The sequence below is a fragment of the Triplophysa rosa genome, linkage group LG3, assembly GCF_024868665.1.
Source record: "Triplophysa rosa linkage group LG3, Trosa_1v2, whole genome shotgun sequence".
In the NCBI taxonomy this organism is placed as follows: Eukaryota; Metazoa; Chordata; class Actinopteri; order Cypriniformes; family Nemacheilidae; genus Triplophysa; species Triplophysa rosa.
The window spans coordinates 9,905,784-9,930,391 of NC_079892.1; the positions used below are offsets into that span (position 1 = coordinate 9,905,784).

At 37.6% G+C, this 24,608-nt stretch overlaps 1 protein-coding gene across 2 annotated transcripts in view; it reads right to left on the reverse strand.

The window, feature by feature from the left end:
• grm8b (glutamate receptor, metabotropic 8b) overlaps positions 1-24,608 on the reverse strand; it is a 139,677-nt gene that overhangs the window by 48,597 nt on the left and 66,472 nt on the right. The gene's annotated exons all lie outside the window — the stretch shown is intronic.

A 24,608-nucleotide genomic window follows, 5' to 3' on the forward strand; every position in this document is an offset into this window, starting at 1 on the left:
GTATGCGGCAGTCCTGTGGGCGAAAATGCCTTGTTGATGCTAGAGGTCAGAGGAGAATGGGCCGACTGATTCAAGCTGATAGAAGAGCAACTTTGACTGAAATAACCACTCGTTACAACCGAGGTATGCAGCAAAGCATTTGTGAAGCCACAACACGCACAACCTTGAGGCAGATGGGCTACAACAGCAGAAGACCCCACCGGGTACCACTCATCTCCACTACAAATAGGAAAAAGAGGCTACAATTTGCACGAGCTCACCAAAATTGGACAGTTGAAGACTGGAAAAATGTTGCCTGGTCTGATGAGTCTCGATTTCTGTTGAGACATTCAAATGGTAGAGTCAGAATTTGGCGTAAACAGAATGAGAACATGGATCCATCATGCCTTGTTACCACTGTGCAGGCTGGTGGTGGTGGTGTAATGGTGTGGGGGATGTTTTCTTGGCACACTTTAGGCCCCTTAGTGCCAATTGGGCATCGTTTAAATGCCACGGCCTACCTGAGCATTGTTTCTGACCATGTCCATCCCTTTATGACCACCATGTACCCATCCTCTAATGGCTACTTCCAGCAGGATAATGCACCATGTCACAAAGCTCGAATCATTTCAAATTGGTTTCTTGAACATGACAATGAGTTCACTGTACTAGAATGGCCCCCACAGTCACCAGATCTCAACCCGATAGAACATCTTTGGGATGTGGTGGAACGGGAGCTTCGTGCCCTGGATGTGCATCCCACAAATCTCCATCAACTGCAAGATGCTATCCTATCAATATGGGCCAACATTTCTAAAGAATGCTTTCAGCACCTTGTTGAATCAATGCCACGTAGAATTAAGGCAGTTCTGAAGGCGAAAGGGGGTCAAACACCGTATTAGTATGGTGTTCCTAATAATCCTTTAGGTGAGTGTATATCAAAGGGGTCATATGACACGGCTAAAATGAATATTATGGTTTGTTTTAGATGTAATGCAATGTGTATACACAATTTAAGGTTCAAAAACGCTGTATTTTCCCCAGACTGTCCTCCACAAAAAACAACCCAGTCGGTCGTTATTACAACCAATAAGCACCTTATTACGACCAACAGTTACGTATTAAGGATGAGCGCCCTCTAGCACCAGCATCTTCTTATGAAGTACAGTCATTCCATTGCTTTAGCTTGTTCACTTTTTATGGATTTAATTCTTCGTATTTGTTATAGTATCAATAATTTCATCAATATTTATAGGTTTAAAGATATTTTTGAACCCCTAACTCACCCCCACCCTAAACCTAAATACTACTCAACCATAGAAAACGCAACACGTGTGAATGTACAGTGACAGGTATTTATTGCATAAATTGACAAACAAACAGTATATTACAAAACAAATCGCGTTGCAAACCTTCTGAATTGAAGCCAAAAATAAGTTTAGACGAAGATTATCCATATATGCAATAGAGTGTTTTCACGACGCATCATCAATCCGGAAGTCGGCCATGTTGGAGGCACTCGGACGTAAACAATGTGACTGAACTGAATGGAACTCGGTAGTTTTGCTGATAAAAATGGTGAACTATTGTCGTGTTTTGGGCTGTACTAATCGGTCGGACGAGAAAAACATTTGGAGTACTATAGACTGCCAAAAGTTATTACCAATCAAGGAGAAGTGTGCAAAAAACTGTCGGAGGAAAGAAGGCGTTTGTGGATTGCCAAACTGTACCAGGATTTTCAGGGCAAGAATCTTCACAACATTCGTGTTTGTTCTTCTCATTTCATGACAGGTAGGGGAATAATTAGACTAATTTATTAACTAATTTTGTAGTGTAATAGTATACGTTACACTCATATTAATATTTCGTTGCTGTTTGTTAAATACCTGTCTTAAAATCTGATTATAATTTCATTTCATAAACTACTCTAGTAGTGCAAGACATAAATATTTTCTTTAAAATGTTGCTGAAATTTAGTAAATGAAGCTATATTTATTATTAATGTATTGTAGGTAAAAGATCTGACCTGCACGAAAAGGATGATCCAGATTGGGTGCCATGCCTTAATATGAGAGGAAAGCAAGAACCACAACCACAACAACATAAGGACTCATTGACATCACGTTACAAACGTTGTGTGAATCGACCCCAGCAGAAACACAAGGATGCTGCTGCCCATTCTTTGCTTCTTATGGACACACCAGATGATTATGATTGTGCCACAAGTGACTATGTCAGCGATAATATCTGCAGTGTAGGGACTCAAACTGAAATGACTGGTGACTTTATTGATTCTATGACCACTGAACTTCAAAATCTGAGAACAGAAAACATTCAGTTGCAAAAATTGTCCTCTTCATATGACCAAAGTGCATTTGAGGGTAAAGATGAAAAGGTTTTATTTTTCACTGGTCTACCTAAACATCAGATTTTGTTAGCACTATTTACATACCTTCGTCCCTGCCTCCCTGTGAAGAAGAATTGTCACCATTGTTGAGATTCATACACCGATTCTTCATGTCTAACTGATTCAGAAATGTAACAGTTTTGTGAAAATCATTTATTCTGTAAATTGTCCATAAAATTGCTTAATTCTCTTTTAACTGTGTCATAACTCCACCTTCACATATTAAAAACACAAGACACTCAAAAGTAATTTACAGAACTTCATTGTGATGATATAACAATCATTTTCTGATCCCACTGGATCTTAGTTTTCGGATCGATACCAAATTTTACAGTGTCGCCCACCACACAACGCATGTAGGCAGAGCTCGTTCAGACTGACGTCATGATGCAACGAGAGCCAATAAGACTTCACATTCAGTGCAGACGTAATGATGCAATCGGTCACAAGATACACGAGAACCAATGCTTTCTCAGAATCACAGCTGACCTATCACTTCGTCTGGCGGTAATTTTAAATGTGTGTTAAACCTGGAAGTTCACAGGACGTGAAGATTAACTGCAGATGGTGCTCATTTCAGCGTATTTTCCTCATAAAAATCGATCGTTTGACCTCGGTACACTTGGAATATTTGTCCGTTTTGAAAAACAACTGTGACTGTTTTATATGCTGTGTTTTATGTTACACAATAAATAAATGGGTTACGTTGCTTGCTCAAAATGCCTGAATGGTGTCATTTGTAACGTAAATACAGTTCATCCTGACAGTTTAAAGTGAAAATCACACTCCACTACATGTCAGCATTGCAAAATAATAGCGCAATATATAATTTTATAATTACGGTAGACAAAAGCTTCTCCTGCTGCCGGTAGAAGCGTTATTTTAGGAAACGCTCCACGGGGTCGTACTTGGGGAACGTTGTAAATGACCAATGTGGTCGTATGAGTTGGAGGACTTGTTGTATTTTTCACATACCGTGAATGTTTGTATCTCCTTTTTGCCCCGCCTCTCGGAAACACGCAGATTTTTTACAAAGCTCATCGCTCTTGAAAAGCGAGGTGTGCTATGATTGGCCAGTTCACCAGTGCGTAGTGATTGGTCAACAAGCATGTGAAGGAAATGTAACGCCTCTTACCATATTTGGAACATCAGGTTCCAAAGTAATTGTACTGACAGGTATGCCCACCTTACTTGCGTATACATTTGGGCGGTCTTAATCAGATCATACCATGAACTGACGTAGATTTGTGGGGGTGTGGTTACACGAGGCGTTTCAGGCAGGTCTGGGTGAGCATTCGCTTTTAGATAGAATGCATCTTTTGTTCTGACACTTTAATTTTTGCAATTTTACGTGTCTAATACATGCACGGGCAACTTATAAAACACCAAAAACACAGAAAAACATGTATTCGTGCCATATGACCCCTTTAAGGGACACCAAACTATAAAGTATTACCATGCAGGGCTTCACAAGATTTCTCACATTAAACAAATTAATAGCAATATAAAATTCTAAATTAAGCAACACACAGAAAAAACAAACCAGAGTTAATTCTTTGTCATTACACAAATGACTGTGTGCGTCTATCCACACTGCATTGAAAGAAATAAGCCTGGCTACGTTTCATTTGAAGTCATCATTATGGTAATTAGTTTTCCCATTGGCTGTGAACTTGGACCTTATTTACTTTTACTGTAATTAATTTTACCTCTTTCAAGTGTGAAAGTCTTGCACAACACAACAAGTTGCAATATTAGATGTAGGGAAAATAGCATTATATAATAAAAATAAAATATAGATTCACGCCATTTTTTTGTACATTTTTTATGATTTATTTATACTGTACTAGTGTTTAAAAGCAAACGCCTGAAAACTCATACATAAAACATCAGGATGCAATATTACATTGAGAAAAAAAACTAATTATTCATATAACGATAATACATTTACATGATTTTTTACAGTGCGCCCCAACAAAGTTGGAGACTTCTGTATACTGTACTCATCTTTAAAAGCCAAAGCCTGACAATTAGTCTAACTACCAAACCACAGAAGCTATAATTACAGTAAGAATCCGTTTAAAACGTTTCAAGGTTTATGCTCATATAACATGCAGTGTTGCTTAGGGGAGGCTGGTTCCTTTGAAGTGAAACAACAGCGAGTTGGTTTCGAGACAAAGACATTTCTCTGCCAGCGCCTGTCTAAGATCAACCTTTCACAGTTAATTGGTGTAGAAAGACACATTTGGACCGGAGGAGAGAAGCTTCCATGCCAAAAATGAACCTCTGCCACGTCGCACCGCATTAAGCTGAGGATGCTGACAGTATTCATTTGTACCAAACCTGAATATACGGTCTTGAAATGCCACTGAATCAGTTCTGAAGAATCGTTAGACTACTGTACGAGACCGATAAAGATCTCTGTGATTTTAACTTCACCGAATGCTGAATACAAATGAGTCTGTATTACTGAACGTTACAGCTCGCATGTATTTCTGTGACGATTAGTGTACAGAACCCACACGCAGGCAGTATAGGGATAACAACGAGACTTTATTTACATAAATCAAAAACCCACGAGGGGGCAAAACAGGAAATAAACCAGGAACCAAGGGAAAAATAAACACGTTAAATAAACACTTCCCGCAAGCGGCAAAACAAGAACAAAACCAACAAAGCTCACTCTTTTCAAGAACAATGTAACAGGGTATGGGTCAAAATGAACCAGCACGGGACAAGAAACAAGAGGGTCTTAAGTAAGGGAACACTAACGAGGGGAGGTAACAAGGGGCAGGTGAGGAGAATGAAACACTAACGGGAAGATTACACAGGGCATGTGAGGAGAATGAAACATTAACGGGAAGATTACACAGGGCAGGTGAGGGGAATGAAACACTAATGGGACAATGACGGGGAAGCAAGGGGGCGGGGCCAGGGCCAAAGCACGAGACAAGAAGACACGTGGCGCAATGTCATAAACAGCCACGTGTCTCCGTACTGTCATGACCCTGTCCACAAAACTAGAAACTAGAAAGGACAGGACCATGACAATTTCCAGGTGCCAGACTTTAAGACTGAGGATGAGAGCGAATCTGCTTGTCTTAACGTTCGTAGCATTTGTCCTCCTTTGAGAGATGTCCTTTCTTCACACTGGGGAAGAATCGACTCCCACCCAGAGGACACAAGTGGGTGCAAAGACAATTTTTACTTGGGACAGCGTGTCTGTGTGGCATCAGACAGAAAACACTTTCATGTGGTTAATACAGAGATCTGCTCTTGACTGATGTTAATATGTTTTTTGAAGGCTTTGAGAGTTTATTTTATCCGTGGTTATGATTCAAACATACCGTATGTCATGTACATTTTTTTTTCAAATATTCATCGCACCAATACAACGTTCAGGTTTAAATAGGCGTGATAAATATTGATGTTTTGAAGGCACGTTCCCCTTTCGCCTAGTTGCTCGTACATCCATTTGCATTCAAATTAGATGACCTAACTTTCTTCGCGTCGCCAGAGAGAAATGAAAAAAGGAGGTGTTGATAGGTTCTGCGGTAGACGTTCTTTCAAATTGTTATTGCGAGAACATTTATTTGACAGTACAGAAACACAGAGCTTGGTCGTGACAAGGTGCTGAAAAGGAATTCAGCTTCATCAAGGTCAGGAGTGAGATGTTATTCTGCCTTGAAATTAATTGAAAATGTCTCTCTTTGTGCTGAAAACGTGGATTATAAAAATGTTGCATGTGGCATTTGTATTTGATTGCACTGTGCCTAAAAAGGTCGGTTTCTTAATAAAACTACATAGTGAACATCAGTGACACAATAAAAAAGGCATTAAATAATATCTTATTTCAGATATATAGCTTATATATGAAATACAACTGTGGCAAAAAATAAGAGACCATTTCAAAGATCATTTTCAGTTTTTCAGAATTTACTTAATTTGTGATTTTTTTTGTTAAAATGATCATTTTTGTTTCATTCTGTGAACTACTAACAATACTTCTCCCAAAGTTCAAATAAAAATATTGTGTCTGTTTGCATTTATTTTCAGAAAATGAAAACTGGACAAACGGGTCAAAATAACAGAAAAGATGCTCTGTATTTTGTTCAGACGTCAAATACAGCAAAGAAAACAAGTTCATATTCACTTTTAAGCAATGCAGCAGTAATATTTGTAGGAAAAGTTCAAATATATATATATGTTTTACGTAATAACCTTGGTTTTTATCACAGTTTTCATGTGTCTTGTCATGCTGTCAGTCTTTCACATTGCTTGTGGATGACTTGATGTCACTCCTGAGGTTTGATTTTGTTGAAAATTTGTTGAAATGCTGATTAAATAAACATTCGGAATGGTCTCTTAATTTCTTTCGTGGCTGTATATATAATCGTGAATGGATTGTTTGTGCCTGTTGCAGATTCCTCTGTACGCTGTTTGTCCTTAAGCTCCATGTGTGACTCAGCAAAGCCGAGATGCTATTAAGACAATGACCCCAAGGACACAAGAATCTGGACCTCCTATCCCTGCTAAAGCCTAACTTTATTTTCAACAAGCTTTTTTGTTTCACACTCGCACAAACACTTTTAGCTTTTTACTTTCAATTAAAAAAATGTCTCCACCCATCCGGCTTTGTCTTTACTCCCTGCCACAACTTTCTTCTGCCTTTCAAACTTAATCACTTCCAACCCTTCCAATACTAAAACGTAACCACTCCGTTTTATGGCAACAGGCTGTATCTGTGTTTTTGAGGACCTTAAGTGCTGTTTTTCCATTTGTGTTTATCGGTGGAGCTCATAAAGTGTTTCTGAAGTGTAATTTTCTCAGTGTGACAGGTAGTAATCCTCAAATGGTGCCGCTTTTGGGGCAAAGGAAATAGCCCGTGAATCACATTGTGTTTGCTCTCATCTGCCACGGTGCTGTGGATGTCAGCCATTAATGAATGCACACAAAGACTTGTCACCTTGATTAAAACTGTCATCTAAGAACAATGATGCATTCTGGAGCCTTATATGCTGCCAAAGGGGCTTTGTGTAACCGGATGGTGGCACATTTCATACAGACAGGGAACATTAGCTTTGGATGCCAGTCACCTGCGGTGGCATTTTGCGTGTTGTCTGACAGCAACACTTCGCTTGTTTGTCAGCACTGAAAATCGATATAAAATGATGTCTTTCGTAAGAATCTAATGAGACGTGCAGGTAACGCGTAATGTAAATATGAAGCGGTCATTAAAGGGATAGTTCACCTTCAAAATGAAAATTCTGTCATTATTTACTCGCCCCCTTGTCATTTCAAGCCTGTGTGACTTTCTTTCTTCTGCAGAACACAAAAGAAGATATTTTGAAGAATGTTGGTAACAGAAAATTGTGGGTCCCCATTGACTTGCATTGCTTTTGTGTCCATAAAATAGAAGTCAATGGGGACCAACGGTTTTTGGTTACCAACATTTTTCAAAAATATCTTCTTTTGTGTTTTGCAGAAGAAAGAAAGTCATTCTGGGTAAAAATGACAACAGGGTGAGTAAAGGATGACAGAATTTTCATTTTTAGGTGAACTATTGCTTAAACATACGCACTGCTTCCTCATTGCTCGCTTCACTGTAATACTTCCAGTAGGATACTAGCCAATTTTTAACGTACATAACAATTACGTGCCAAATCTTAAAATACATTTAAATAACCCTAACCATATGTTTGACAAACAGTAGTGATGCTTGCCAATAATATACCCAAGTGACCCACGTAGCTGCATTTACTGCAGTCCAAGTCTTGCAATATTTAATACAAATAAGGTCATCCATTGCCTGTCCGCAGCCCTTCGGCAGAATCAATTAGATGAGAAAACACCCGAGACCGTGCAATTGAACAAGCAACAAATATCGATTAAGCAGCAAGTTTCTATTAAACTGATATCTAGCACATCATTATGCAGCGCTGCAGTCATTATGTTCTCTGTGTTTGTTTCATTGTAACTCATTCTTCAATCTGGTATCAGTTCAACTAAAAATTGTAGGCGACCATCATTTACCGCAAGGCAACGATTCCCCACCCATCACGGCAAACAAACCATGGCTTCTGCAACATCTTAATGTGACTGATCATCAGTCATACCTGCAATTATTCACATGAAGTGTAACCAGGGAATGATGTATGATAGACAGAGAGCTACAATCACACGATGGATTAACAACCAAGAATTTCTTGACAAATGATTCGAGTGTGGTACTTAGCCTTTCAAGGACAAAAATGTTGCGAGACTTATTTTTATGCAGATCTTCAATTGCAACATGTGTTTAATGCAAGTAAATATTCTTGCAAATAAGCATTTGATTGTTTTTATTTGAAGCATGTTCATTCGTATAATAATATTTCCATTCAGTATATTATAGATCAGCTATTCTGAATTACTTTTTAAACAGCCTAATAAAACGTGTACAGAATTGAAGCAAGAAGTGCTCATGAAACGTTTTTGTCATCAAGCATACTGTAAAGGTTCTTCGTAAAGGTCACAGTAACTATTGGAGCTCTTTAAACGTGCACTTTCAGATATGATAGCAAACGTCTGTGTCATATTCCAGGAATATTCCAGGTTCGTGAAACTTTAGAGAGAAGTGAGGACATTTTGTGAGATGAACATATTCAAATTTCAGCCTTCTAGCCTTCCCAAATCCTATACACGGGAACAACTGATCTCTTCTACTCACTAAATAAGGTTTTGGTTTTGTTAAAGAAGATTCAAAGAGGACTGTGCATTGGTGTTACATATAATATACAGCAGTGTCGGAGGACAGATCCAAGACAGACGTCCTCCTCCACATCAATCCAGGTTAATACCATCACTGCCAAAACCATAACTATAACAACCATACAGGTTGATTCAAATGTAAATGTAAAATATTCTGAAACTCCTGTACTAACCACATATTTCATTACTTTGACCGCTTCTGTTTATTTTCACCCCAAAAAGGGAAAAACCAAATTTGAATGTTGTGTTTATATTCAGCAAAGTGCACCTTTAAAAGGCCAATCTATGGAAATGCTGATTTTAAGTAGGTAATCATAACCAAGCACATTTATGTGCGCGTTCAGCTGCAGTTTTCCTCTGAGCGAGTATGTGACGTGTATATATAAACACCACCCTGCAGCGTCGCTTAAAACTGTCAGATCGGTGGCACTGTACCTTTAGCGTGTGTGCAGAGCGCTCCTGGGGGATGCTTGACCTTTTACCCCTCATGAAAATGCTAATGATTAACCTGATCATTGTCTCAATCTCATCTGGGATGCACTAGGGATGACAGAAATGCAGTATTCATGAACGGACTAGGCAAACGGATAGCTTTATTACAGTGAGAGAAAGACATTATGGGAGCCAAACGAAAGATTTCATGAGAAGTGTGGCAAAGAGCGATACGGACGAAGCGCGGGTTTTAGACGAGCGATAACGTATCTTTCGTCGAATATTAGTGGAAAGGCTATAATTATTGCATGCGTTACATCCAGTGAAATGTTAGGGTTTAATGCACATTCACATTGACACAATTCACAAACAGAAGAAGATCCAATAAGAAGACTTTGAAAGGAAATGAGAAGTGATTCGGTCCTGCAGTGCAGTGGAAAATCAAAACGATCCTGAAATATTTCATCTAAAAAATTAATAAGTACAAAAGCAAGAGAAAGTTTGAAAGTTTTCAATTGCTTTTTGAGAGTAACATATCGACCCTTACGTGGAATTAAAGTGTTATTTATCCTTTGAAATAAACTGTGAAAACTTTTATAAAAACGTATTAGTTTGATAAGACTGCTTTTATTCCCCCAGCCCAGCTTCAGATTTTCTACAATCGCCAGCGCCAGTTTAGGTGGGTTATGTACAAACACTGCAATAAATGTAAAATGGGATTTTTGACCCATATGGGCAACTAAATGAAGGCATTATTAAAGACAGTTTTTGTTGGGTTGAATTAAATAGTAAGAATATCTATACATGAGACTGTCCTCCCAAAAAAAAACCTATAGGTCGTTTGTACAAGCACCTTATTATGACGTATCACTCCGTATGGCGGTCATTTTAAACTTGTGTTAAACCCGGAAGTTCACAGGATTGTGAAGATTTACTGCGGATGGTGCTCACTTAGCGTCTTTTCCTCGTAAAACTGTATTGTTTGATCTCGGCAGGAGTGGACTGGCCATCTAGCGTACCGGGCATTTTCCCGGTGGGCCGCTAACATATGGGGCCTTAACGGACGCGATTGCCGCTATCATATGGGGCCACAACGGAGGCGTTGGCCGCTTAGACGGACGTATTATAAATGCGAATGCACGCAACGCGAGTGCAAAAGACACTTTGCCAAGACATCTTTTTCATAGAAAGCCGGAGGCTGTGGGCAAAGTCCGTTTTACGGAAGTCGTGCCACTCTGCGGCCATGTTTGCAACGCTTCTGGGCAGCTTTTTACGTCATAGCCACAGTCCTATCTACCTGAATGGGGGAAGGCAAAAATCACAATTAGACAGCATATTTCCGATCAATAATTAAACATGACACGAACAGTATCGCAACTTTAGTTTGCTAAGCTTAAATTGCGCTAAAAATCAAATCATGGCAGGCGCCTCACGAGAGCCCCGCTCCAGGGAATCTTCGGTAGATTCTGTGATTTTTATTAATATTCCAAAAAAAGGGAACAGCACCGCATTACAATAATATAAAGAACAAGAATCAAAGGACAAGAAAAAAATAAGGAAAATTAGAGGACAGGAAAATCTCAATTAGTAAGAAAATGTTATCATACATTTTGAAAAACATGTTATTCTTATTGCTATAAATAAATTTAAGAGATTACAATGAGTGAAATCTCAGCAAGAAAGACATCAAACCTAGGCAAAATCTTATTAAATACATCTAGGCTGTCGGAGCCAATAGCCTAGTGGGCAGTGCTCCGACATGTGGTGCGGTTGCGCATCGGGCGACCAGGGTTCGATTCCCGTCTCGTGGTCCTTTCCCGAACCCACCCACTTCGCTCTCTCACTTCGCTTCCTGTCCTCTCTAACAATAGCTGTACAATTAAAGTCAACAACGAATCTTAAAAACAAAATCTAGGCTACAATGCAAAATCAAAAAATTACAGCAAGATCGATAGCATGGTCACTACAAAAAAATGTCTTTTAATCTCTCCCTCATGTGGCTCTCTTTTAATGGATTATCAACATGTTAAAGACATTTATGCGTGTAATGTGGTCAAATTACTAAAATGATCCAAACTATCATGTGATTCATGCTTGTACTGGCAGCTCCGTCAGTTTTTTTTTTTGAAGACTGGTTAGGGGACCCCCCAAGAGCCTTGACACAATTCGAACACTGCTCTCGGTAATAGAGATTATAAAGCCAATTTAAGCAATCTTTTAAACTCGTAAGTAGAAAGAACGGGTCGACAACAGTTCATCTTATAACTGGCCACCCCGGCAACTAGTATACAGAGTGAAATCTGTTAAATCAAATTTAGCCACTGTTTACTTACTTTATAACAAGCAAAATTTAACAACCAGTGCTTATGTCGGTGCTCGTGTTGAATATGATGAAATTTTTGCAGAACACCACTGTTAAAAACAACATAACAGCTCGAAACAGACCGAGGGGGAGAGAGCAATCAAACCCAAATTCAGATTCAAACAAACTACCAAATGTGAACACAACATGAGATTAAATCAACAATCCCAACACTGAATCCCTTGATTGTCTGTTTTGTTCTCCCCACACCACGATAGTCCACTGCAAAAGATGCTTTAAATGCACCATCTAGCCAAAAGTGACACAGTAAATCTTTTGTAAATCAAAGATCTTTTGAATTGGAAATGCTTGAGTGGGAGTAAATAAAGGAGGTCTTGAATAAAAGTGGAGAAGATGTGTTTGCCTGTTAATATGGCCTAGATCTGCCGTTGCTTATTGCATTCCTTGTGAATAGCATCCAAGCGGGCAGGCGAATATGTGATCAATTAAGGAAAAGCAACGCTTTAGTGCATACATCCGGTCATATTAACTCCACTGGCTGGAGAACAAGACTTACACCCATGAAATATTCATGACGGACAGCGTGCACACGAAACAGAAGAGTTTCCCTCTTTAGACAGAGTATCACAGCGTGAGAAACTGTTTTTACAGAAGCAATAAAGAAACTGAGTGTTTCAGATTCTTGAAGATGGATTAAGAAGTCAAATAACTGCAAATGCGTTGTCTGTCATTGAAGAATTTGCAACCCATTTGAAACCCATTGAATTTCTTCTCTAAATGTTTGTGTTACATTTACATTTTCGTTCTAAGAAATGTATGGAAATTACATTTAGCTACTACTGTTATCTTACATTTAAAATGGATTATTAATTATCAAAGCCTATTGAGGCACGATCGCCTGTTTGATATGTATGCCTTATCATGCTGACTTTCTCTGTTCACCCTCATTAGGAAACAAGTTTAGATCACTCATTTAAAGGACATTACTGAATATATATGAATATTTGATATCTTTTTAGACCAGCGATGCCTATTGCAGAACACAGAAATGTCACTGTATTTCAGCAATATCAGCATTTCTCGCCCTCATTAGAGGCAAATGCAAAATTTAACAGGCTTGAAAGAACAGGCTGTCAATTCAAGAGGTGTCAATGATTCAAACCTTTTCTTTTTTTTTGCTGAGGAAAACTTGAACGATGAGGTAAGTGATGTTATTGCTTTTTGTAGGATACAAGCAGCCCTAATGAGATCAAACAGGCCATTATTTGTCTTCATCTGTCATGACTGTGAGCTATTGTAACACAACAGTGCTGGTTATTATGGCAAAAGTGATAAAACTTGTTTGCTAAAACTGTGTAATTTATCCAATTAGCATGTGCGATGTTACTGAACGAATCAGAATGTGATACTGAACAACAAATAATTGTTTGACAGTCAATCAAACTTTTGACTATCAGTTTGAAGACTGGTTTACTTTGCAGTTTATTTTGATCTAGCCCCGCCCACACAGACAGGTGGAGGAGATTGGCATGTAAAGCAACCAATCACAGTTCATTTTGACTTTCAAGAGGGGACAAAGTTCCACCTCAGAGGATTTCCATCTTTTATCCATAAAATCCTCTGAACCCCATTTTCTGTATCTAAATAGCAAAAAAATAATTTCTTCCTACGCATTTTTGTCTTGTTTTCTACAAATATTTAAAAAATTCATAAAGGAGGAGTGTGGTGATTTTAGTGGCCTCTAGTGGTGAGGTTGTGAATTGCAACCAATGGCTTATTCCACCCCTCCCTTTCGGAGCACTACGGTGGCTGACACAGGACTAAGATGTCGTCATGTTTTTGCTTCTTTGCTGAAGGAGATAACGTATTTACGAAACACGTTCCGTATAGCAGTTTGTCCATTTAGGGCTACTGTAGAAACAAAATGGCGAATTTTTGCGGTGTATGTAGATAGAAATTCTCATTCTAAGGTAATACAAACATAACGCTTCATTATGTAAGGTCTTTATACACCTCTGAAGACATAGTTATGTATTTTATGCCTTTCTGTCAATAGATCCTCCAAATTATACACAGCACCTTTAATTCTTATCTTTTCTTTTATAAAACACAACTAAGCCTCTTTAGCAAGGTCACTTTTCCTTGTCAAGAATCGTTCATTTTTGGATATTTGTTCTAGAAAACGAGACTAAAATGCTTAATAAGAAATTCATGTTTTGCATTGTAAGGTTTAAAAATATAAAATTTGTTTATATCACCACTGATAAAATGTAAATGTTAGTAGTACTATCAAAAAGTTGTATGCAAGATTAAGAGATTGAAAAAATATGTTATGGCACTTAAAAGCTTTGAGACATCTGGTGAAAATGGATGTCTTAAAAACTCACTGAAGTCTTGAAATGTGCAGCTTTATTTGATGCATTCACATAATTTTCATTGAAAGAGGAAGTTGGAGCTGTGTTAAAAACTGTTGATCCACATTGGCATAAGCGAGAGTAATTGAGAGAATTTGGGGCACACTAGTTTATAAACATCCTTAAGGTTAACACATTCAGACTAACACCAAAAACATTTGTCCAGGAAAACAATTTTCATGAGTTTGCTGGGTGTCATAGCTGTCATTCCTGAATGTAATATTTATATCTCAGCCTATATCTATTCATGATAGCATTGAGAGAACGATATTAAACTGTAATACTTTATCTCTGCCAACATCAACAGCTGGCTTCATAATAACATGCCCAATCTTCTCTTCTGTTGTGCTACCAACAGAGACCTCTAGCACTGCTGTCAGACAACCAACTAAAAAAAACTGTTTTTCATGATAAATCTCACCCTATCAAACTTCGCTCCATGACAGAAGCTAAAGCGGGGATGAAAAGGCACAGTAAGATGCAGCGGTTCAGCGTCAGGAGCATGAAGAAGAGGATTAAATTACTACGGCCCTGTAATTAAACCTCTACAGTTTAAAAGAAGCAGAGACGAACGTTTAAAATGTGCGATTTCTGCTGGATTTCCCAACGGGTCTAATATCTGCTGTGCAAAAGAGTTTAAGAGGGAGCAAAATCCTCTAATTGTTTACGTTAATGTCACGCGTCTTTTGGAAGAGCATAATGAGAATTTCTGTTCCTAACACCTGGAATATTTTAAAGCACATTATCGCTGCCAGGTCAGTGTTTTGGCATTTACTTCAAGCTTTTATGAGGTGGCATAATTATATAAATTGTGAATCACTCAACACTAAAGAGGTCATTGCGTTAGTGCCATTGGTATTTTTCAGGAAATGTCGCATAATAAAAGGCTTTAAAGACTTCTGTTATCAAGTTGGGTTGGTTTCCTAGAAAAGTGTAAGCAATTTGGGGCGGGACTAGGGCTGAAACGATTCCTCGAGTTACTCGAGTAATTCGAATACAAAAAATCATCGAGGCAATTTTTGTTGCCTCGAAGCTTTGTTTAATCCGTTTAACTACAGTACACATGGAGCACTGCGTTTCCCCACGGACCGTTATTACTGACGCACAGCCCGCTAAACTCTGTTCATGTTACAGGGCTCTCAAGTCTCACGCCATTTTAGTCTGTTCACACGCTCACACGTATTTCTCATGCTGATAAATAAGTGATAGCTTATTGAAATGGTGAACTGCTATTTTACTTAGTTTTAGTCTATTTTGCGAGTGAAACTTGTTTTCCAGCTGCATTGAGTCCATTAAACTAGATTCGGACTAGTGGATGCCGAATCCTGTTATTTACACATGTCATCTGGCTGTTCTGCGTGTCTGAGTGAATGAACTGCACAGTTTAACATGCTACATGAGTGATGCTCATGAATTTGTCTGCGTCTGCGCTTTATGAGGACATGAACTCACCTCCAGAGTTGCTCTGAGAGTGTATTTCACGAACATTTTATGGTTTGAGTGAAGAAACAGACATACTAAAAAATAAACGTCTTCCGACAACCTGCCAAAATAAAAGTCCGGTTAGCTCTGTATTTTATATATGTGGACAAATATATTACTATTTAATAGTAAAAAAATAAACTAAAACTAATTTAGACAAACTAAATGCATCATGCATAAGCTGTTTTTTATTAATGTTTCTTATTTATACATTTGTATTATATTGCATTTTGAATGTAATATGGCAATGTAATGTATTAAATGGGTTAACTTTTCACAGATATTAATGTATGCAATTTCAGTAATAAAAAAAAAAATTCTAAAAAGGAAACAAATTAGTTGTTCATTTTAAGAGACCCGTCTTATTTTCTCTTGTATATTTAGTATTGCTCTTTAATAAAGAAGAAGTACTTATTATCCAAATACCCGATTAATCGATGGAAAAATCAGTAGAATACTCGATTACTAAAATAATCGATAGCTGCAGCCCTAGGCAGGACTATCTGTTTGTTCAACCAATGGAAAACAGAATGCGTTTATACATTTTTTTAGTACAGTAAATTTAGTGACCAAAGTTACAATTACAATGAGTATTTTTGTTAAATTAGCAAATACAGTATTTGCCAAAAATGGTCGTAACTTCCAATCTATATCTGATCTATAGATCAGACGCTTCTATGCGTGAGCTTTCAACCAATGATGAACTGGAGCTACACTGTAAAAAAAATCTGGCAAAAAAGCGAAGATTTTCTGGCAGCTGGGGCGCCAGAAAAATATAGCAAATTAACAGTTGTTGACATAAAATTACATGTTTTTCATAGTTTTCTTGTACATTTTCTGGAATTTTCAGTAAAATTATAAATTCCCTTATACGTGAAAAATCTGTAAAATTCTGTAAAATTACAGGTTTTTTTACATAAGCAACACATCTTTTATTTTTATTTTGCACAAAGAAATGTAAAAGAAAATAAAGAAATAAGCAAAAACAAATGAAAAAAATTGGAATGTACTCATTATTCCATGATTACATTTCTGTATTTATTTTCAATTATTGCAGTCTTGGTCCTTAATAAATTTTTGTCAAAAAAATGAGACCTGACATTAAACAAATTTGATATTATTCATTATTATTAACATGATATATGATTATAAACATTTTGTCATTTAAAAAAGACACTTTTCACCGTATGTAGTATGTACTGTATGCACATACAAAAGTTCCAGGTTTCCCAGGTTTGAATACTAGTCACATACTGGTCCCTTCTTTCTTCTTTTGTTAACAGACAGTCTAAAAAATGCTGTAATGAAAGAACTTCAGACAAAACTTCCAAGAGTTGCATTTCACTCCAGCTTTGGCGATACCGCATCCGATATCTGCAGAAAAAGCCCCACCACCGCCTGTGTTTTATCAACTCTAGTTAATCCGTCACGCAGAACGCAAGCGTGGGAGGCGCCGATCGCTGAGCGAGTAAATTTCAGCCCAGCGGCGCGCGTATTATCAAACTATGAGAAACATCTTGCTTTTCATCACACCAGGCACATCGTCAATGAATCTGTTGAGAATTTTCCTCTCTTCTCTGCTCTATTTTTCCGGCCTCTTTCTTATCTGTCTTCCTCTCTCTCTCTCTCTCTCTCTCTCTCTCTCTCTCTCTCTGTCTCTCTCTCTCTGTCTCTCTGTCTCTCTCTCTCTGTCTCTCTCTCTCTCTCTCTCTCTTTCTCTCTCTCTCTCTCTCTCTCTCTTCTCGTGTCTCTGTCTCTCCTCTCTGTCTCTGTCCTCTGTCCTCCTCTCTTCTCTCTCTCTCTCTCTCTCCTCTCTCTCTCTCTTCTCTCTCTCTCTCTGTCTCCTGTCTCTCTGTCTCTGCTCTCTCTCTCTCTCTCTCTCTCTCTCTCCTCGTCTCTCTCTCTCTCTCTCTCTTCTCGTCTCTGCTCTGTCTCTCTCTCTCTCTCTCTCTCTCTCTCTCTGTCTCTCTCTCTCTCTCTCTCTCTCTCTCTCTCTCTCTCTCTCTCTCTCTCTCTCTCTCTCTCTGATGTTGACTAAACAAATGGAAAGCTGAGGATCAAAGAGACATGGCAGCGCTGTGAAACGGGACAGTCTGGCGAAAACATTTGAGGAGACACTTCAAAGTTGTCCTTTGCTGTTTGACAATATAATAGTAGTAGACAATATAAAATAGTTTTTTTGTCATTTTTTATCCACTGTCAACCACTCATGCAATAAATTAGATATGTTTGTCATTCAGTTCACTTTTAAATTCAAATAAACATTATAACTGTTACATTTTGTTTTGCATGATTTTGATGAAAACATTCAACTTGACTATATGTCCAAGTAACACTGTCCAATGATAAACACTGTATACTATTTGTGACCCTGCGTGTGAAATCCAGGCTAGAACTATGAGATAACAAGCCTCAAAGTTTGATTTCAAGCATTTTTTAATGTAATATATATAATACATTTTTGACATGGCTTCACTCGGTCAATATTAAAGATCTCTATTTGCACAGAATGTTCTTTACATTGTGTAGGATGATTTTATACAGAAAACAGTGAATCACAAACTTTAGCTGGGATTTTACAGGCTGATTTTCACTTGATGTCACATTTTTATGTTGTTTTTATTGCTTTATTCTAGTAGAGTTTACTATTTTCTCATCAGATTTTTTTGAAGAGTTGGTGCTTCTTCTGGTTCCTTGGAGAAAACTCCCCTCGGATGATCTCAATGAGGGGTCAGTACGCCTCATTTACTGGGATCACAACTTTGCTGTTGCCATGGAGCAGCCAATAGCACGTTTTAATGTAAAAGTTGTTTATTCTAGCCTGCAAAAAGTTTAAATGGAGAGCAAATTGAGATTTGCTTCTCAGTCACACTCTCCTCAGATTAAACCCATGCCAATTTTGTGCTGATTTCAAAACAGAGATAAAAATGTTCCAAAATCTTTTCAGATTTCATATCATAAATCCGCCATTAAGTCAATTTTAAAATGATCTTCTCATTCAATTATTCCTTATTTTAAAAAATGCATTAATTTCACATGTGAAATGTGTCATTCTGGAAAACTGTCGTGTGATAATTCTCATGTAAATAATGAGATGTCATGGTGATATATTGTCCACATGCCGTGACAGGTTTTTTTTTTACATGTGATCACATGTGTAATCCCATGGGTTTCGCATTGGAATTAATACGGGATTCATTGTTAATTAAAAAAATCACACATTTCCCTTTTTTTCACATGTGAATTTCATGTGGCTTATCTGTAAAGGTATTTCAAGAATTCATTTTATAGTTATATATTTTTACTTCAAGCCAACAATCGTCTTTTTGTGTCTCCTTTCTCTCCTCAGGAATTTTAAGGGAATAATACAAAGCTGATATCCAACAAGACATAAAAACTATGAAAATAGGAACTTTTTTCTGTATTTTAAAGCACATTATTTTAATAAAACGTGTTGCTGCATTTTATCAATCAGTCTGTGATGCCCCTTTTTTCTTAAATCAACATTTTTTTTATAGAGAAGTAGCCTACTTCCTCTAACCGAATGACGGGCAAAGAAAGTAATCCATTTTCATTTAATATTTATCTCTATTCACCATGTCCTCCGACCACCTTTGTGCGATGAATATTTCATGCGTATCTAGGCATCTATCATTTAGATTCAGAGGTTCGCACAAGTATTCATGCCTATCCTGAGGGAAGGAAAAAAGATGGCGTCTTGTACGGAACGTACGATGAGCTTTCGTTATCAAGAATCTGTTCGGCAAAGAACCAGACGCGTGTCAAAGCGAGGAACCGGAACCGTGCTGCCGGCTACAACGTTCCAACTGCTTTGAACTCTTTTCGCAGAACACGGTCCCTGGACCATACAGCGCCAGATCACTGAACGTTTTGTGAGATGTTACGCACTCCGCTCATCTCTTGCCTTGAGGTAGTTACTTCAAAATGGGAATTAAAGCTCCAGGTTCACAGTAAAAGTTGTGGAGCGAGTAATTCTCACTTGCTGATGACTTGTAATCTAAAGCAAAATTACACATTTAGACCGAGGGCGACTGGCCAAATGCTCCATTTACCTCTTGATATGGTCTTATTAGTGTCTTGGAGACATGAAGGTATATGACTCACACAGATTGGACAGAAGAATCTTTCTTACCATACTTCTCCATAATACTGTGTAAAGTAAAACATCGCTGGCCTTATACTTCACAACTAGCCATTTACACCTTTTTAACACGTCATTATAGCCATTTACTCTATGTGATACTTTGTAGGAATTTTTAAAGTGTAATTCAAATGCTAAGGCAAGAACCACTTTTACAGTTGTTCATATTTACTGAAGTGTTCTAAATTTGTACAAACCCTTATATTATGAATAAGTCCGCCAGACTGAGACATTAAAGATACTATAATAAAAAAAATGTACTCATGCTCGTGTCATTTCAAACCTGTATAACTTTCTTTCTTCTGCAAAATATAAGAGAAGATATTTTAAAGAATGTTGGTAACCGAACAACGACGGCACCCATTGACTTGCACTGGTTTTGTGTCTATACCAGGGCTAGTCAACTGGCGGCCTGCGGGCCAAATGCGGCCCACCAATCATCTTTACTTGGCCCGCCTTAACATTTCAAATAAGTGGAGAGACTTTAAGAACGGTGTGCTACAAGAAACGCACGTCCCGAGACGCCACGCCTTTGAAAGTTTTTTGAAAGTTTGAAACACTGCTACATTCAATACGAAAGTATTTCCCACGGCTCATAACGATTGACGTCTCATAAAGCGATTTGATCGGTCTGTCCAAGAAATGTCATTATTTACAACGTTATAATCGGCAATCCACAGCCACAAGCAGTCGGTTTGCGCACGCAATAGGTCGCGTTCCAAAAAGCATCTTGTGCCCTTAAAGGTAACTGCAGGTTGGGTACACCACGTGAACTGTTGTCTCAGATAAGGGGAAAACTGTGTTGTTTTATTACTGCATTCATCATGTATGATTTAAACAGCCAAATTTACGAAAAACAGCTGTTCATCTCCCTCCAGAACTGGCACTACAAAGGATCTGCCCTTCTAAGTGCATTTTATTTTTGACGCTAACGCTACAAGGAATATAAAATTAAATTAAAAAGACAATACCCCTTTGAATTAAATATCATGAAAAGACACAAATAACGGATGCAATATTTGTGTGCATGTTTTAATATATAACTTATAAAATGAACAAAATGCATTAAATAACAGAAATACAAAATAACAGAAGAAATGAGGATATGGTAAAAAAAAGCCCGAATCCTATTTATACTTTTGGAATCTGAAGAAAAGTAGTTGAAGACCTCTGGTCTTTACAATAGATGTCAATGGGTACTGCTGTTGTTTGGTTACCAACGTTCTTCAAAATATATTCTTTTGTGTTCAGGAGAAGAAAGAAAGTCATACAGGTTTGAAATGACAAGAGGGTAGGCTAAATGATGATAGTTTGGGTGAACTATCCCAAAAATGTAAGTCGCTTTGGATAAAAGCATCTGCTAAATGACCAAATTTAAATGTACCATTCCTTTTACATAGTTCCACATTTTTTTATTTTTTTCCAGAATTAAAAACACTGTGTGGCATACAGGTATGTTGTTTTTACTTTAATGATATATCAGCAAGTTTTCTGAATGCTAATCAAACTACGCTGTCAAGTCACAACCAAGACTCCACTTCAGCCATGATCAACAGGCCCTGAGAGCCCGTTCATAAACCGCTTTCTGCTTCATATCAGAGGCTATAAAACCAATTTTGCCATTTATGATTGGCTTTATTGCCGAAATTAAAGTCTTAATTAAAAGTCAGCAGAATGTATATCAGTGTTGCACCAGATGATTGATGTCACCAATGAAGAACCTTCAACGGTTTCGAAATCTCATTTGACAATCATATCAAGCTGAGAAACACCAACACATGCCTTGCCCATCAACATAATATCTCTCAAGTAGGATTTCAAGGCGAGACTTTACAGTGAATTTGGAACACAGTATAGGTCTAAAATGATAGGCTCCATCCAGATCTATAACATTATTTTTTAGATTCTTCGGATGTTATTGAAAGTAAAAGTAGAGCGATGACAAAACACATTGTAGATAAGGAAAAGAAAATCTTTTTTTTTTTTCGTTCACCATGCCTGCTAATGGTAAGAGCTGCCGGTCTTGAGGGATCGACTGCAGTAATGCATTCTGTATTTCTTTTGATATAACCGGATAAGTATCCTACAATTAAGGGCTTACAATAAATCATGTCTTGAAATCCCTTCATCCCTCCCAGATCACTGTCTAATGTTACTACAAATGCAAAAAAAATGGTAAAAACACCAGATTTTGTTTGTTTTTTAAATGGCTTTAAAAGATAAAGCAAATATACAGCAGTGGATTTCACATACAGTATGGATCAATATCCACAGACCTCTCAAAAAGTACACTAAAAACCGTCAGGATTCAAACCATTGTCCCTAGCATCAGCACCATAACTCACCATAGGCCACCACTGTTATTATTATTTACGGCAAAAAATTAAAACTCCAACAGTGATGGAATACAGCTGGTGTCACAATATCTACTCCTTTGTTCTACTTAAACAAGTTTTGTAAAAAGATAAAAAGTTTCCAGATGACTGCAGTCCTTGAGTAATAATGCGGAGCCCAAAGGGGTCCCTTTTAGGTCCTATAAATAACTTCCGGTATTGCAAACGGACAGCTGCGATCTCTCCCAGCTCATTTCATGTGGGAGACAAATGGTTCTTTGCTAAAGCAAGTGCTTTAGCAGCACTGTGAGGCTACACAACTTATGAATGGCTTATTAACAGATCCCTTTGTGCCATACTCTGAACACTGAGCAGAAGCTTGTGGACTTAATCCAATACTGTTGAGGCCATTAAGACGCCGCAGGTATCAGAGATGTATCATCTACTGTATCTTACCTTGTACTGTATGTAAACAAAGATCGTAATGTACTGTAAACACAGCAGTTTCCTGCAGGGATGGGGAAGGTCAGTAAACACGCTCAGATTCTCTTTAAAGGCATGGTGGGTGATCCTGTCCAGAAACATTTTTGTCATTTTGGTTGGAAATCTCTTTACTTCCAGATAGCAATCAAGAAGTATAGTGGTCAAATAATATTTCTATAATTATATTTCGTCTGTGAAAGGAGTAGAACCAATAAACGTTCGCCCAATCAAAACGTTCTGGCCGAACGCTGTGACTGGTCATGTGTACATTTTCAGCCAACGCATTTTGCATAACACTGCGCACCCTGTTCACGCAGACATCGTACGTCATCAGCACGCTCACGTCCGCTGTGTCAATGTACGGAGAATGGCGGACAATCAGCAACAATTAAACTTTCCTGCGGAACCGACAACAAGTAAATCTACAAAACGAAAGTCAGTTTTTTAAAAAGCAGTGACGAAACAACGTCTGGATCATGAAAGAGGAAAAACTCGAATTAACATCGGATCAGTTTTTACACGATGGAGACAGCTCTGGCAGGCAAAGGGTCTGAAAGACGATACCATGGTTGCTCTTTTTCTTTCGGACAGGTATGTATAAGCTTTGAGAATGAATTTAATGGATTTAGTTTGTAATTTGTTATGTGGATTTACGAAATACATTCATGTGTTTGGAGGAGGCGTGATTTTGGACGGCGAATCGCATAGAGGGTGGGATTATAATTTCCATGCTAGCAGGCTAAAGTTAGCACCTTTCCAAATCAATCACTCCACCTTTAACTGTTCAGAAATACAGTGAGAGCCAGACAGATCTGGTCCGATTAGGTCAAACACGCTTCTCTGGTATAAATATAAATACAGAAATAAAAAAAATAAAAAAAATAAAAGTACTTAAATATTTCCTTAATCATTTTTGTATGTCAGGCACAAAAAAAGACAAAAACCAAGTATGGACTACATTTGTTTGTTTTTATTTATTTATGTGCTTGTTTATATACTGTATATATATTTAATTATTATTTATATATGTCTTGGTTTTTTCATTTATGTACTGTTTTTATTTTTTTATTTGTTCTCGTTTTAATTAATTATTTATTTACTTATGCACGTGTTTTATTTATTTGTTTGTTTGATGTATTTACTTATTTTTATTTATTTATTTGTAAGTTTAATTATTTTATTTACTCATGTACTTGTTTTTATTTATGTATTTGTTTTGATTCATTCATTCATTTACTAATTATTTATGCATGGGTTTGTTTTTATTTATTTATGTAAATGTTTTTATTTATTTATGCATTTGTTATATATATTTTTATTCATGCATTTGTTTTTATTTAGTTCATTCATTCATTTATTGGAGCCTTAATCATTATGAATCGTCTATGAAAAAACAATCCTTTGGTGCTCCATGGAAAAATATTTTTATTTCCATTTACCCATTTGGCAGATGCATTTATTTAAAGTGAGTTACACTTCATTCAAGCAATATATTTTTTATCCATTTGCATGTTCGCTGGGGATCAAACCCATATCTTTTACGTTGCCAGCGTAATATTCTACCAATTGAGCTACAGCAACACGATTGAGCTATACTCTCTGACTGGATTTCCCAGCATTCTTCCACTTCTTGATGTCGTCTTATTTCCAAACATTATAAATCCACAGTTTCCTACAGATGCAACTATAGAATGGATATAAACATCCAATTATGTTTGCCGCAATAGAAAACTGTAACAAGCAGTTGGCGCTAATTGCCAAACCGGAAATCCTCACAAACTCGAGAATCGGATGCGAAACCGCTAACACCCCGAATACTCACGATAACAAGCACTACCGCTTC